This window comes from Amblyomma mixtum, chromosome 3 (assembly GCF_055824585.1).
Source record: "Amblyomma mixtum isolate Tamu chromosome 3, ASM5582458v1, whole genome shotgun sequence".
Classification (NCBI taxonomy): domain Eukaryota; kingdom Metazoa; phylum Arthropoda; class Arachnida; order Ixodida; family Ixodidae; genus Amblyomma; species Amblyomma mixtum.
Window position 1 is genome coordinate 257,481,713 of NC_143014.1, and position 17,094 is coordinate 257,498,806.

The following is a 17,094-nucleotide window of genomic DNA, read 5'->3' on the forward strand; positions in this document are numbered from 1 at the left end:
GGAACCCGAAAACAGCGTCCGCAATAATGTTCTCAACCGATGCCACGGTCACCTCTAACCAGCACACTCGGCTACAGCCCTCTCGCAGCAATGGTCGGGTGAGCGATTACAGCGGAGCCTGCACGTCGATGTTCCGTCTTCGAGACTGCGCGAGCTTCGCCAGCGTGGCGCGCGTGTCTCAGTGCAGCCTTATTTTTCTTCGCCATCCAAGCACTTCGGTTTCATTCTCTCTTGGATATATCGTACGTTTCAAGGAATCCCGCCAGTAAACAACGTCTTCCCTCCGACCTAGGAACGAAGCACGAAAACTACCACCTATTTTTAGAGTTAGTGTTACCTAAGTAGGAAGCACTAAAACTAGCACCTATTTTTAGAGTTAGTGTTGTTTTGTTTTGGGTTTAATGGCGCATAAGCGGCTAAGGCTATCATGCACCAAGCTCAATTTTTTTAGAGTTTTATTAATACATTGTCAATACTACACACAATAGAAATTGAACATAAACTTGAATATTTTCTATTGCAACAATTCTGTTTACAAATGTTAACAGAATGTTAACAGAACAAATGTTACTTGTTAACAGAATTAAAAAAGGGAATGCAGATAAAAAGTTATGTTTTTAATATGTAATAGAAGAATTAAATACAACAATTCATTAAAATAATTTACGACGATTGGCCCTCTGCTTGGCCCTCTGCCATGCTTGGTCCACGTCTTCACGACATGCATGCCCTATTGAAAAAACTCTGCGTGAGTTTGCACGAGAACAGTGATTTTTGTACGATCACGTTCATTTTGCACACGAATGCGCAGAAATTGTGCGTTACCTGTACGCATTTGTGCGTCCTGTGTGTACATGATCGCGTACTGTGAGCTGAAAGACGTACACGCACACTCTTTGTGTGTAAAAAATCGTGGACTCTCGTGGACAACTCTCTGTGCGTGGACATCTGCGTGCTGAGAGGGGGCTTGCCGAAGCTGTGCGTGCTTATGTGCACACTGAGCAAGCTCAGTGAGGCTGCGTGTGGCCATGTGTGCGTTTGCTTGCTTAGTAGCAACTTGTCGAGACTGTAAAGGCCCATTTAGGGTGAAAGCAAACAAAGTTCGAGCATTCAGTTAATGATTACTTCTCAATAATGAGCAATAAGCTCACGTTTTGCTGTTTTATAATTTTCGTCTTGGCGTAAGTACCCATTAATCATTTTCAACTTCAGCAAACAAATAACCAAAAAATTATCTTTTAGTGCAAAATGGTTCCCTTCAAAACTGCAGGGACCTGTACATGACAACATGCACACTGAGCAAGAACTTGTCAACATTGCAAGTTCATTATAAAATAATGTAAAAAACAAGCTTCTAACGACTCTTACAGCATCCTTCAGTTCTTCCTTTAACCAATTCTGAAAGTTACAGATATCTTATAGATGCATGATGAAAGCCATCCAGAGCATTTATGTTGTCGCCCGTCATGCAGACAGCCATATTTCGAAATCAGAAGCAACACAACCATTTGTTGCTTGCACTCGAAAGGAGTCAATCAATGGAATAACTCTGAAAGGGCAACAGTGTCTGTTAGGTGCAACAAACAAGCTTGGGGATATAATCAGGTTCAATCAAACATGACGTGCAGAAAGCGAATTGTGAGCTGTAACAGGAATGTTACGAGGCAATTTATAAAACCATTTCCAAAGCAATTTCCAAAGTCATTAGCATAAATTTACATACACGTAAAAAAGCCATGTAAGCCTACATGAAAAGACAGTTTTGAATTCACAGTTGGTGTCAAAAGTTCAGAAATTAGTGCCCTCTCTCAATTTCAGTGACAAATCACAGATCGATTAATTAATTCCCAGTATGGCTCCAGAACAAATCCAATGAATCTCAAATGTGCGAAGTATATATACCACACATGTTGCCTGATTAGCACCAGCATTGCATGATGCATGACGAAGTATCACACTCTTCATTCTTCTTCAATCTGTTTTGAAATTTGCACTACCACAAAGACCATCTGGATGGACTATGATTCCATCATATTGCTGAGAGTCACATTTGGAGACCAAGAGCAACACAACAGTGTGCTGCACATGAGTGGATATAATGCACTGGGACAACTGTGCACAGTAAGGAACGCTTGTAAGGCGTCAGGTATTTGCTTGGGGAATGTAATCAAGTTCAGTCATGTTTCATGTGTAGAAAGGAAGATAAAAGTTGTAGCAGAACTATGAAATCCAACATCCAATACTGAACTTCCCCACGTGATCTACACACACATAAAAAGCACGAAAGGATAAGCTCAGCGGTACTGTTAAGTTTGATGCCCTTTGAGGTTTGACTTGCGCGTCTGTATGCAACCATCAAATACCATCTTGAAGTTACCAGAATGCCCAAAACAACTTTGTTGAACTGTTCTACTCTAAACTGAAATACTTTTCCTTAAAACATTTTTTTGCAACATGCTGTGTAGCTAATTATAAAATAAAGAAAAGAAGCTGATAAAATTTTCTCATCTCAAACGTACTGATAAGTACACAAATCTGAGTGCTTTCAAGAGAGGTGACGCACCCGGTATTCAGTGTCCAGAAGCATACATAATGCTGCAGAATCCTATAGCAAGAAAATTTCTTTTAGTTGACAAATGGCTATGTCTGGTCACAAAGTCAATACCAAGTAAGGCGCATATCCTAACCTGCAGTTACATGAAGCTGCACGTGCTTCATAGGCTGTAACTCCGCCAATAACTGCTACATATTTCCCACCTCTAGCACGAGTGCGGAATCAATATACAGCATGGAAACAGCAGTTTTGTTGCTTTAGCTTCTTTACTATGCTGTTTAGGCAAGAGACGAGTTGAAATATTTGCATGGGCAGTTCTCGATTGAAGTAACGTAAAAAACATCCGCACTCCTTTCTGCTGAAGCGACTGGTGGACCACTTTTGCATGTCGCATCTCGTATGACTTGCTAAGGGTCCAGACTGACACACGCACTTCGTCAAACCTTCACAGAAAACACTCTTCGCTTTTGCTATAAGCTCCGGCCACAGGCAGTAAGTGTCCCGTCACCGTTCACATCGCAAAAGAAGGCAGCGCTCGCAGGCGGTCAGTTTGAGCTGACAGCGACAGGCGTTGCAGGCACACCGCCGACTAAGTTTCCAAGGAAGCCACACTGTAGAAGGGCGCCGTCTTGTAATCGAAACACACCACAGAAACAATGGCCACTGTCGCTGCTTATGAGCCAGGCATTTTTGCAACAAAGTTAGCAGAGCAATAGGCCGAAAGGTTCGACTCATCAAACGACGGCACCGCACTGCTGACCTCATTATCGTTGTCGACCAGACAACCATAACACATATGCCCCGACGGATCGCTTAATTGGGAGCTGCTACTACTCTTGGATGAGAGCGCGCCCACCGGCAGCACACACCGGTAATCCTTCTTCTTTTGCGATTCCAGCACAGTAACAGTGGCGCACAAGACCGCCCAGCAGCAGCACCAGAAAACAAGCGAAGCTCACGGCGGTGATCTCAGAAACCATGCAGCATGTCGGATAGGCTTTGGATTTGACGCGCTAGACCTTGCCCACTCACGCACGCACGCACGCACGCATGTACCGACACGCATATTCATGCGTCCACGCGTCACAAATTTCTCAAGTTTTTAATGCTAATATGTGCACAAGAACTTAATTATTTTTGTAACGAAAGTTTCATTTGGTTTTAATCCTTTGCTATCGCACTGCCCAAAAGCATAGAGCCCGAAAGAGACGACCTGGAGGAATGCCTGGAGGCGATGCCTTTCTAAACGGGCCGAAGGAAGCCGGAACTGGCCGAAGCGCTAGCCAACGAACGCAGCGTCTGGGAAGGGACAGCATGGCGGACAGCGTTGCTACGTTTGTCGTGGTCGGTCGTGGTCCTCCTTTGTGGTGCCGAGGGCGTGAACCATCGCTGGCATAAGCATTTGTCACTCTTCCGATATGTGATGTGCCGACAGCAGTGAAATTCGCTAAACCTGTGTTTATAGCGTGCGTCAGCGGGCTCGACGGATAGCGCGTCGTCCTTTGCGCGCCTTCACTGGAAACGCTATGCTGACGGCGGGGCTCATTTCCTCCATGGCGGAGCAGCTGGTGGGAGACCACTACCCGGGTGACATCTCGCATCTTGGGGGTAAGTTAATTTTCTTCGAACCTGTTCATTATTTCAAAGCCTTTGCGCACAACTGGCCACGTCAACACAGCTAGTACAGAGACGCGAAGACGCAGTGCCTATCGCGGCAGCACGCAGCGCTGAAAGGTTGTTTGCTGGCGGCACACGGGCATGAATGCGCGTGTAGTGTCAGTGGTCACACGGTCATGGTCAGTATGCCATGCAAATATGCACAGCTGATCCGATCGCGGGGTGCACGATATCGGCGCCGTACTGCCGCCGTACTGCCATTCATCTCTCGCCGAGAATGGAATATGTGCCCGCGAATAGATCTTCGGCCCGGGCTTTGCATTCTCGCCGCATGTTACGCTGTAATTGAAGTAACAGCGCTCGAGCAGTATAACTACGTAGACTGCGATTCAGCTGTATGCCTTAGGATTGAGCTTCCTCCTCTTTCACTTGTATTTCACTTGTACTTTTATAAATTGTGTATTTAAGGTACGAAGCTCCGTATGATCCAGCTGCGTTCGTACTTATAGCCGAGCCAGTGTAGTCGAGCCTTGAATAGCAGAACGGTGAGATAAAAACAAATTGCTCTGAAGTTTTTCGCCTCTATTTTGGCATTCGCTTTTTCATACTTTGGCTCGGAGCTGAAATGGTACAGACAACTGCAAAATGCACACAAGTGCCCTAGCTCCATTTGGCCTAAATCCCGAAGTTGCAGTGAAATTTAAGGGTAATTGAGCCTTTAATATGTACGAAGAATAAACTTAATTGTTTCATGATTATAACCAATGGCGCAAATAAATCTGACTGACTTAAATATGCTGAGGTACCTCTCCAATACCTTATTTGATGTTAAAGGAAAAAGTGTGGTTTTTCTGCAATTGGCACTATTAATTCATCATACCTGTGAGAATGTGAAATCAGTGCTAATCATGCCAGATTTCAAATTGAGGGACGCATGCAGAATTTGAAGCAAACCAGCCTTCTACTGAAAATATCGTTCTGCTGTGGTCTGTTCTTTTGAATGGTGGCATGTATTGTAGAAACGATGCTGGATATCGATATGCAAGTGATGTCTCGTCTGAGGCTAGCTTGTGAATGACTGCCGTGGTTATGAATTTCTTGTTGCCTGGCCCACTTCGAAATGTGGTTAAACAGTCGTGTTCCATTCTGCGACCGGCTCCTTTTTGTGCCTTGCATTTTGCCTTACATGCTTGATTCTAGTCCATTTTTTGCACTGTGCTGCTGTTAAATGTGTCTTTTTACCTTGCAGCAAGCTCCACATAGCTTTACCAGCAATGCCTCTTCCAAGCTCTCCAGTATAGCTGTGCCAGCCTTTCACTTGGTGCTAGGATGCCCAGCAAGCAAGCAGGCTTTTGAGGTAAGAAGACATCTTCCGACACAAGTAGCTTTTATTTTCCTAGTCCACTGCTACTTGTGTGACCCCTCGTTATGTTGATTTTTGCAAGTTAGGTTGCCTATTAAGGGCTCTCTTTTGTTTTTCACCTGCTGCTGTGGGCTACTGCATTGGTGTTCGGCTACTGAGCCCAAAGACGCGGGATTGAATTGTGGTGGCTTCGTTTCGACAAGGCGAAATGCATATTTGCTCGTGTGTTATGCAATGTCAGTGCATGTTAAAGAATCTTTGGTGGTCGAAATTTATGCACAGCCCTCCTCTATGAATGGAGCTATTGTTCAACTTTGAGGCATTAAAAGGACACTGATGGCAAGCTGAAGTTGACCTGTGATGATGAAGTTCCGCATCCTAACCACAAAGACGACACTTTTTCTGAAAGTGGAGCTTTATAAGCCAGAGAAAGCAAAACATACAATTGTCATCAGCACCGGCTGATATCGGAAATAAATTGCGATGCGCTGACTCCGTTTTTTTTGGCACAGATTCCAGAGGCTAGGCTGAACTGCCATTCACCTCAGAACGGTTATCATGGAGTCCTTTGTGTAGACTTCATGAGTTCAAATCGAGTGTCGGGAAAATTTTTAAATGTAATTTTTGCGCCAATCATTGTGTTGATGGCCTTTGCGCTGCTGTTAAAACCCGGGATAGCAGTATGGTATCCCATAAAACTAGGTTCAGGACTTGCAGGAAGTGGTTTATCACATTCCGCTAGCTTGTGCAAGAAACTACTTCAGGGATATGTGCAGGTGTCTTTAATGTGTTCCTGAGTGAGCACTAACTCGTTAGGGGGAAGGCAGCTTCTAATCTGGCACTACAGTGCCAATGTCGTGAGTGTAAATCATAAGATGACCCATCAGTGTGTACGCCTGATTTCTGTGACACTTCAGTGGTGTATAGAAGTGGTAAACAAATCTGTAAGGTATTTGATGCATATCTCCAAGGCAATGGCTGTATGAGTAGCGAAGCCATTAGTCAATCTTCAACGGAAAGAATTTTCTCTTTTAGATGACGTGCTTGTATATCAGTGACAGTTATTTGTTGTCCTGCCTTTCGCTGGTGTGGGTCATGTGTGGCGCATCTTCATGCGAGCCTTCTTTTCCTTCACAAAAAATTCAATTGATAGTCCAACCTGTTTTCTTCTCTTTTCCTGTGTTGCATCTTTTGGCTGGTTTTAAATCTGTAACTGAGCTCAGACCGTGATAACTACAGCCGGAAAACAGGGCTACTGAATGTGAGCTTGGCATACATGCGTACTGTATGTGTGAAAGTGCAGTTTACAATATTCAGAAATGCTTGATAGCCTTACAAGAATCTAAAATTTTGTTGGTATTCCTATTTGTTCTCTGTTCAAGTGTCGAGAGTTTTTCCGCTTCATCGTGTGATTAGAGCCACTTTGGTACTTAAGCTGAAATCTTTTCTTTAGCCTGCATGTTTCTCACTTTTGGGACAGAAATGTGGAGGCTAATTAAAAGAGTTCAGCTTAAAAGAGTATAGACACCTAATCTTGGTGGCATGTTTTCTTCTCTATAATGCTGCGGAAGACACTACTATGCATGAATCACCATCTGGTATTCGCGTGAGACCGCTGAATAATTTATAATCAACTTTTTCTGCCATCCTGTTTCGGTGAACAATTTGACTATGGCTATGACATCAAAGAGAGGTTATAGGTCACGTGAGGCGTGGTAAAACTGCACTTATAATCGCTGCTTCATCATTTTAATTCGCTACAGCGCTGACACCAGCATTCCTTAAGAGCCAGAAGTACCAATTGTATTGCAGTTTTTCATGCCTCACGTGACCAATAACCTCGCTTTGACGTCACAGCCATCATTCAGCTGTCGAAACCGAAACAAATACAGCAGGAGAAAGAAATTTGATTATAAATTATTTAGCGGTCATAGGAGGATGCCATGTGGTAATTCATGTATAATACTTTATGCCTTATTACAAAGAAAAAAACACGTGCCAAACAATAAGGACAGCAAAGTGTGCTATGGAAAGAAAAATGATAAGTCTAACATTACGAGACCAAAAGGGGGCGGAGTGGGTGAGGGAACAAACGCGGGTTAATGACATGCTACTTGAAATTAAGAGGAAGAAATGGGCCTGGGCGGGGCTTGTAATGGGAAGACAACATAACCGCTGGTCCTTAAGGGTAATGGAGTGGATTCCAAAAGAATGCAAGCATAGCAGGGGGCGGCAGAAACTTAGATGGGCGGATGAGGTTAAGAAGTGTACGGGGATATGGTGGCCACACCTAGCAAAGGACAGGGTTAATGTGGAGACATGGGTGAGTCCTTTGCCCTGCAGTGGGCCTAGTCAGGCTGATGATGATGGTATGTGTCGCACCTGCTGCTTCGTGCTATCAGCTGGCCCATGCTTGGCCGACCAGACTAGCCAAATTTGTGACGTGGGTTTTCTATTGCACCTGCATTTTTGTACACAGAGGACTTGAATGGTAGCAGGCGATCCTGTGCATGTGTTCACGCCACAGCACACATGACCCACACTGAAAGCTTCTCTGCCTTTAGTAAGACAGCTGCATCAGTCTGGGGCATAACGTATCCCAGTGCTAGAGTATGAGTAAATTGCTCTCGAATCTTAATCTGGTATCAGGTAGCATAGCGCAAAAGAAGGCTAGCGCGGCTGCCTAATATTCTCTTGGGCAGCTGTGTTGGATTTTCAGTGCCTGTTAGTGTAATCCGTGAAAGTTCACTGTAAACCATTCGTTTCGATGTAAATTAGGAAGTCCTTAGAGCCCTGTACTTTTTAATGATAACAAGGTAATGCAGTAATTCAATTGTACCTGTTCTCTTTCAACACAGTAAAGTGCTGCTGGGTCGAGTTCACAGTTTTACTTTGTAGGTGTGCTCAGGCTGTCATCATCATCATCAGCAGCAGCCTGACTACACGCACTGCAGGGCAAAACCTCTCCCATGTCTCTCCAATTAACCCTGTCCTCTGCCAATTGTGGCCACCGTATCCCCGCAAACTTCTTAATCTCATCCGCCCACCTAATTTTCTGCCGCCCCCTGCTACATTTACCTTCTCATGGAATCCACTCTGTTACCCTCAAGGACCAGCGGTTGTCTTGCCTTCGCCTTACATTCCCTGCCCGAGCCCATTTCTTCATTTTGATTTCAAATAGGATTTCATTAACCCGCGTTTTTTCCCTCACCCACTCCGCCCGCTTCCGATCTCTTAACGTTAGACCTATCATTTTTCTTTCCATAGCTCGCTGCGTTGTCCTTGAATTAAGCTGAACCCTCATTGTTAGCCTCCACATTTCTGCCCCATAGGTGAGTACCAGTAAGATACAGCTGTGTTAGACTTTTCTCTTGGGGGATATTGGCAACTGGCTTTCACGATCTGAGAGAACCTGCCATATGCGCTCCACCCCGTTCTTATTCTTCTAGTTATTTCCCTCTCATGATCCGGATCAGCGGTCACTACCTGCACTAAGTATACATATCCTCTTACTACTTCTAGCACCTCGCTACCAATTGTGAACTGCTGTTCCCTTGCTAGGCTGTTGAGCATTACTTTGGTTTTCTGCGTGTTCATTTCTAGCCCCACAATTCTGCTCTGCCTGTCTAACTCATTCATCATGCTTTGCAGTTCATATCCTGAGTGGCTTAGCCAGGCAATGCCATCAGGGAATCTCAAATTACTTAGGTATTCTCCAGTAACTCTTCTCCCCAACTGTTTCCATTTCAGGCCCCGGAATACCTCCTGTAAACAGGCAGTGAATAGCATTGGTGAAATCGTGTCTCCCTGCCTGACACCTTGCCTTATTGGAATTTTATTGCTGACCTTATGGAGAACTATGGTAGCGGTGCAGTCGTTATAAATATCTTCCAATATTTTCACATAACACTCTTCTACACCCTGATTCCACAATGCCTGCATGACAGCTGTGGTTCCACCGAGTCAATTGCTGTCTGGTAGTCAATGAAGGCTATATATTGGGGTTGGTTGTATTCTGCCCATTTCTCTATCACCTGATTGATTGCATGAATGTGGTCTCTCGTTGAGTATCCTTTATGAAAGCCTGCCTGATCATTTGATTGATTGAATTCGAAGGTTGTCCTGTGTCTATTAGTGATTACCTTAGTAAATACCTTGTAGACAATGGATAGTAAGCTGATCGGTCTGTAAATCTTCAAGTCCTTGACATCTTCTTTCTTATGAATTAAAATAATGTTCGCATTCTTTCAAGCTCCTGATACGCTCGTGGTCACGAGGCAAGCGTATGCAGGGTGGCTAGTTTCTCTAGCATAATCTCTCCTCCATCCTTCAACAAATCTGCTGTTACCTGATCCTCACCAGCTGCTTTACCCCTTTGCATTGCTCCTGAGGCTTTCTTTACTTCCTCCCTCGTTACTGGCTGGTGTCCCATTGCTGTGCTCTACTGCCTCTCTCTGTAACCTTCTGATTACATTCACTACTGTAGAGATTTGTGTAGAACTCTTCGGCTACTTTAACTATCTTATCCATATTGCTTATGACATTGCCCTCTTTGTCTTTCAGCGCATACATCTTGTTTTTACCAGTGATTAGTTTTCTCTTCACTGATTTTAGGCTACCTCCATGCTTTAGAGCATGCTAGGTTTTCTCCATGTTAAACTTTCTTATGTTGGCTACCTTGCACTTATAATTAACTTCGATAGCTCTCCTAGTCCTATTCTATCTCTGAAGTTAGACGTCCTGATGCTTTGGCGTTTCTTCATCAGATCTTTCGTCTCCTGAGATAGCTTGCAGGTATCCTCTCGAATGATCTGACCACATACTTCTGCAGCATGCTGCAATGAATTTAAATATGTATTTAAAGATAACAGTTAAGGTGGGAGATTGAGCTTTGAGATTTGCACTTCAACTCGGGAGTTATGCCGCTGCTACACAAAATACTTGATCGCCGTAGAGATATTTCATCATCTCGCACCAAACTGCTGTGGAGCCACTGTCACAGTTGATAATTTTGCTGGGAAGCTGTTGTAGCACTCACGCAGTTTTGAAAAGGTGGTATTCATTGTTTTTGTGCTATTGGCAACAGTGATAATCCGCTTGCTGCAGTGTTTTGTGGCCAGCCTTCTTTTTTTTCAGTGAAATAAGTTGTACATTTCATGTTGAGTATTCTTTCAGCGATTAAATTGCTTTGATTTTATTCCTTAGTGTAAGTTGCGAGTGCTCCATGTCTGAGTGCAAATTTCTACCACTGAAAAGCCTTCAAAATCTTGATAGATGTCCACACTGTTCTAGGGACTCTGTGGCTATTGGAAATGCCCATTTAGCTGCATTCAAGTGCCACTGAGTTGATGGCCATTTGAAAGCCTTCAAAATGCCTGTGTGACACGGTTATTAGATTTTGTGCAGGTTTGATGCTGAGCAGCCTGCGTGCTTGAGTCGGGTTTTCCAATGTCTGTATTTCAAACCTGATACTTTTCGAAATCATCATTAGTTCATTAATGGAAGAACTACTTGTGCCCTTTTCTGGAATTTCGAGAAAACAAATTAACTGAATTTTTTTGCATATACTGCTACCTTTTTGCAGGTGCTGCATAGTGAGAACCTGGATCAAGACGCCAACCTGCTGGACTTGGAGAAGCTGAAGAAATTGTTTAGCCACTGTGTGGCACCCGTCATGAGGGATGTGGCATTAATAAAGCCAGTTAAGGTGACCTTATCTATGTCCTTTTGCAAGCATGCTACACACATGAGAGTCATCCCACGAACATTGCTGCAAAGCTTGTTATCTCACAACATGCATGCTGAATGAGGCAGTGACAGACAGGTGAGGAGGCCTTTAGGTAGGGCATTGGCGTAACGTGTTGAGCAGTGATGTAGGAGCCTTGCAGCCATGCAAGGTATTATCGGTATCATGATGGTAACTCCATTTGACACTGTCTAGTGCTCTGTGAGCCAGACAAGGCTCTTGAACATTCTGGGACTCACCCTTGGCTCTCGGACATTCTGGAAGCCCCACCCGGCTTGCGCATATCACGCGAGGATGTCTCCTGCTGTACGAGCCTTACGCGGCTTGCGCACTTTATGTGACAGATGTGTCGCATTTGCGAGCTTGCTCGGCTTGCGCAAATTGTGTGAAATATGTCTCGCGTTCTGCGACCTCGCTCAATCGTCACAATGTGCGTGGCAATAAACACGCAAAGATAGGCACGCAGAATCCACGTTCAGTATTTTCAATAGGGTGCTCATAGTAAAGTGCGGTGTACGCCCACCAGGGGTCGATGGGGGCAGGGAGGGAGCGGGGCGGATGATGTGGCAGGGGGAAGAGGAAACGGAACGAGAGAGACAGGCAGCACGCACAAAGTGGCGGCAGCGGTGAAGACACTGCAGCGAGAGAAGCTCCTCCAGCCCCCTTTCTGGCTTCTCAACGGGAACGGAAAAAAAATTAAAAAGGTTACGACTCTAGAGCAGAACGCTCTTTGGCTTCTTCGGCCTTTTGACCCCCAGGGCAGCCCTCGCTACAGTCTCGAACACCTCACGCACGCCATCCATGGTCTTGGCGGAGCACTACAGGCAGCCGTAGGCATTGATCTTCTCCGCCATGGTGCGGCCTTCCTCGGGCGCCACGGGCTTCTGCTTCATTTTGGCTAGCTCCCGCAGCGTGTGCGGGTCATTGCGAAGGTCCTTCTTGTTCCCCACCAGGATGATGGGCACGTTGGGGCAGAAGTGGCGCACCTCGGGCGTCCACTTCTCGGGGATGTTCTCCAGCGAATCGGGCGAACCGATGCTGGAGCACATCAGGATGACATCGGTGTCCGGGTAGGACAGCGCCCGCAACCCGTCGTAGCCCTAAAAGACAAGCGGGAATTTCTTACGAGGGAGAACATCCCGTTCCTCTCACTCGTAACGGCTCCCACAGCTGTGACAACCTCGCGAAATACTTGCGCAGACCGCATTTTTTAGAAATAGGCATTGGTGCAGCAAGTCGAGCATATATCCATCTATTTCTACATCCACAAAGCTTCCTTCATGACAATCAAGAACTCTTAGTGGAGTGTTTCTCGAAGAAGGAATATGTGTGAAAAAAAAAAACAAGTTGTCTGCAATTCTACATGCATGTCTTGCTGGAATTCTTTGCCTCAGTCTATCGACAAGCTAGAACAGCTGATTAGCTGCGCTCAAATTTCGCATTAGGAAGTAATGCAATCGTCGGCAATTTTTTTTATGCACTAACGTTAGGCCTTCCACTCCGCCCAAAAATCGTTGTGTGTTTGTAGGCGTGGTCCCACCGTGACCTTGAATAGCTGCGCGCGCACCGCCGCGGTAGCAGGTGGGCCGCCAAGGTCACGTGACCTTGCGGCGCCGTCACAATTCGCCCTCCGGATGGTGAGAAAACTGCCCACTGCGGCACGTGGCAGTTAAATTAATGATTAGCACAAAAGGTTCTTGAGGAAGAGGAAACTGGGTCTCACAAGCCCCACTGTCGACGGCACCTGCCATCACAGGGATGAGGCGCTTCGCTTAACCGCTCCACCAATATATGCCAGGAGAAGTATGAGGACTCCCAGAGGTCTATGAATGCAGAGAATGACAAATTCTACTGCAGTGCAAATCTAAAATGATGGAATTACGTGCAAACTTACGTCATATGAGGAGGAGAAGGAAAGAGACTTTAATGGATAATGGAGAGGTCTGCCTGGTTATAGGCCTCGCATGCTACTCCAGTCCTTCCTACTTAGGTAACACTAACTCTAAAAATAGGTGGTAGTTTTCGTGCTTCATTCTTAGATCGGAGGGAAGACGTTGTTTACTGGCGGGATTCCTTGAAACGTACGATATATCCAAGAGAATGAAACCGAAGTGCTTGGATGGCGAAGAAAAAGAAGGCTGCACTGAGACACGATATATTCAACCGAAGTATTTAGCAAACTCAAATTAAGCAAAACTGTAGAAAGTCAAACACAAAATCAAGCTAACCGTGATAGTGCGCATTAAATTCGTGATTAGCTCCAACATAAACCGCCCTGATTTTTTAGCGCGCCAGCACTTTTCGCTGTGTTTGTCTTTGTCTGAAGCCTTCTTTTTTGCAGGCTGCCCACCTGCCCACCGTAATGTGGCCAACCTGCCGAGGTGTGTGTGTATAAACATATACGACTGGCAGGTTGCCCACTTGCCGCCGAATACCGTGGTAGGCAGTTGTTGAATTGATTTGTCGCCAGAGGTTGCTTGGGAAGGGCAACCTGGATCTCACTAGCCGCGATCAATGGCAGCCCTTGTCATTGCTGGGGAGTGGCGTACCGCTTAAACCCAGCATCACTGCACCAGGAGTGATACGGGGACTGCCAGGCATCTATGAATGTTAAGTAGACAGTGACCAAGTCAGTTTACACCAGCATTAACTGATTGTCGCTCTCCGAAAAACATCCGTCCGCAAACAATGGATCCAAACACCGGAACGGAAGCCAAACCAAAATGCTAGCGCATCTATTTCGCGTTTTGCCGAGCCACGCACACGACCGCCACTTTTTTTTTCAGAAGAGGTGGGATACGTACACTGTGTGCGTATAGCGGTAAGCCTGCCCGTCGGCGGCCCTCAGTACCAAGCAAAAGAACTTCTCCAAAGTGTGCGTGAAGCCTGATGTTCATCTAGCCATAATTGGCCACGGTGATACTGCACTCACAAAGATACGTGCGCAAGACATTTGTTGCTCTCCCACGACATTAGCAGAAGGGTAGGGGAAAAGGCTAGGACGGCACTTAACCCGAGTTCAACGCGGTAGTTTTAGATATCCTTCCCGCACAAGTACTACTCCTCTTTCAAGGGTTCATACTACGGCTGGCACAGTGGTGCAACTGTTCAGCGGATCACCACTGCCCCGAAAGTTGGCTGCCTCAAAAACCGACGCCGGTGGGGATTGTGAGACCCAGGTTTCTCGTCCCGAGCTCCCGTCAGGTCCATTTTTGCAGAGATAGCTCTTCGGGAGGCTGTCTGTCTCTCGACGAAAGAGCTGATGCGGAGTGCCACGGTCGGCAGGTGGCAACTGCATTGAATTTAATTTAATTTCTTCGCCGCCTGCCCCGCTGCGCAAGCTGTCCACAACCCCTGGGGGAGTTTCACACATGTGCATCGTGGTAGCTGGGCCACCTGCTTTTTCGTGAAACGAAGTGAAAGGCGCCGGTTTTTTTCTTGAAGGGGTCTATAACGCTATCGTATTGAAAACTCTTACCTATGACTATACCTAGACTATGCCTATGACTATACCTATGACTCTAATCTTACTTACGTTTGCCGGCGTATATGCATGCATATGCATGCGCATATGGCAGGTTCTCTGATCTCATAAATGGGAGTTTACCAATATCCCTCGAGAGAACAGTATACAACAGCTTTATCTTACCGGTACTCAACTATGGGGAGAAACTTGGAGGCTAACAAAGAGGGTTCCGCTTAAGTTAAGGACAACGCAACGAGCTATGGAAAGAAAAATGATTTGTGTAACGTTAAGAGATCGAAGGCGGGCGGAGTTGGTGAGGGAAGAAACGCGGGTTAATGACTTCCTACAGAAAATAAACAGGTTGAAATGGGCTTGGGCAGGGCATGTAATGCGAAAGCATGATAACAGCAGCTCCTTAACAGTAACGGAGTGGATGCCAAGAGAAGGGAAACGTAGCAGGGGGCGGGAGAAAGTTAGGTGGGCGGATGAGATTAAGACGTTTGCGGGCATACGGCCGCCGGAACTGGCAAAGGACAGGGTTAATCGGATAGACATGGGAGAGGCCTTTACCCTGCAGTGGGCGTAGTCAGACTGATGATGATGATGATACCTCTGTCCTGAGATTCCACCAATCTACAATGCCGTCTCCAAGTCTCTCCGGCTGCCTCCCATAACTAGGCGTTCGTTTTGCAGTGATAAGGTCAGTTTGTGCTCCACATGCAACGCTGCCTTTAAGTTACCCCCATTTATCCTTATTATCAACGTATGGCAGACATCTCGGTCGGGAGCGCCTAAGAAAAATGATAAAATTTTTTCTTTTCCTTTGCACTTATTGCAATTATTGTAAGGTCACGTGTTGCCAGTTTATAAACCTACCGCAATTACTGTATTAAAAAAAATCAACTGGTTCCTGATGTAAAAGACTAACGTCACTGCAAGGCAGATTGTGCCCTTACCAATATTTAGTGAAGTACTAATTTCAAATTTGCCAGAGAAATGAAAGTTTAAGGTTGTCAGCAATGAAAAACGATTCCTTTTTCCTGCTTGTTGCCCCCCCCCCCCCCCTCCTCTTCTATCCTTATCGCAGATCTTGATCGATTAGAAATTTGTTTATTGAATACGACTGTATTTATTGTTTTCTACATATTCCATGCTCATTCCATTCATACAGTGACCTTAAATATTAGAGAGCTCATGCAGCTGGTGCGCTTATACGCCTTCGGTGGAATCAAGCCATTTACATCATCATATTCAGACATACGTGAGCACTTTTATCACCATTCCTTCACAGGCTAGCCGTTTGCTATGTGTTATGAGAACAGCATATCAGCATAGGAGCTGCTAGAAACGTGGCTTTTACCTAAGCCGTCTTACCCCTAATCTCCGTGCCGATGTCCCCACGGCAGAAGAGGAGCACGACCGAAGGCCGCATGCCGCCGATGGGAGCCAAGTCGCGGAACCTCGCAGTGGGAGAATTCCGCGGTCGGGTGCATGCTGGGATACACCCCCGCCTGCGAATGCGTAAACACGAGTTTAAACAATAAGCCGTTACGAACGGCGCTCTTTCGTAGCTTTCGCTGCCGTTTATATATTGTAGGCCTGTTCGCAGTTAATACGACCTCAGTCAGTACCACGAAGCAGATACGATACTGTCCATAATCGCGAGTGTCGCAGTTTGGACATCCTTCCTTTCCCTCCCGGCGAGCTCCATCTCTAAAGTTATTTCTAGAGAAACCTGAGGCATACCTTTATTGGAAACTATTACTCCCTTTTCATATGAACGCTGTGCGCTGCGAAGTTAAACTCTGAGCAGTTCAAACAAGCAAGCGCATTACATTTCCTGGAATTGCCCTCCACAGGCATAATGAAGTCCCCTCCACGAACAGTCAATTTCTAATGCGCACTAATACCTAAATATATGACCTACATTAGCACATGTCAGACGCTTGCTCGCCTCAACAAGGGGTGTTCGAAATTTTTTACTTGAAAAATAGTTTCCGGCTTACGGCCCCAGTTTTTTTCTTGCTACTGTAACGTTCAAACGCTGCGGTGGGAAGCAGCAAATTTGCCTGTACTCATTGCTTCGGAGAGATAAATGGCGATTTAGTTTAAACTGACCCCGCCGAATAAAGGCACCTGCAGGCGTCCTATAGCACAGGGCCTGAATGGATTCGCGCAGGAGCGGCGGGGGCGTCAAGGGTGTATTTTCGTCAGGCGCGCCAGCGAAGGCATACCTTCAGCGTGTTCATTAGCGCCTGTACAGAGCGTGACTGATCCATTTTTTACAGTGCGACCTCTATATGGTTTCTTAGGTAAAACTGCCTGTTTGAAGGGGGGTTTAACAAATA

General features: G+C 45.8%; 1 long non-coding RNA gene and 1 pseudogene across 1 annotated transcript; one reads left to right on the top strand and one right to left on the bottom strand.

The window, feature by feature from the left end:
- The first annotated feature begins 1,679 nt into the window (after positions 1–1,679).
- LOC149354500 (uncharacterized) lies at positions 1,680–11,245 on the top strand. The gene is made up of 3 exons (XR_016291335.1): positions 1,680–4,162; positions 5,421–5,528; positions 11,119–11,245. It is a non-coding gene; the product is annotated as an uncharacterized LOC149354500 (long non-coding RNA).
- A 748-nt stretch (positions 11,246–11,993) lies between these two features.
- On the bottom strand, positions 11,994–12,329 carry LOC149354501 (ras-like GTP-binding protein Rho1 pseudogene; annotated as a pseudogene).
- Positions 12,330–17,094: the final 4,765 nt, after the last annotated feature.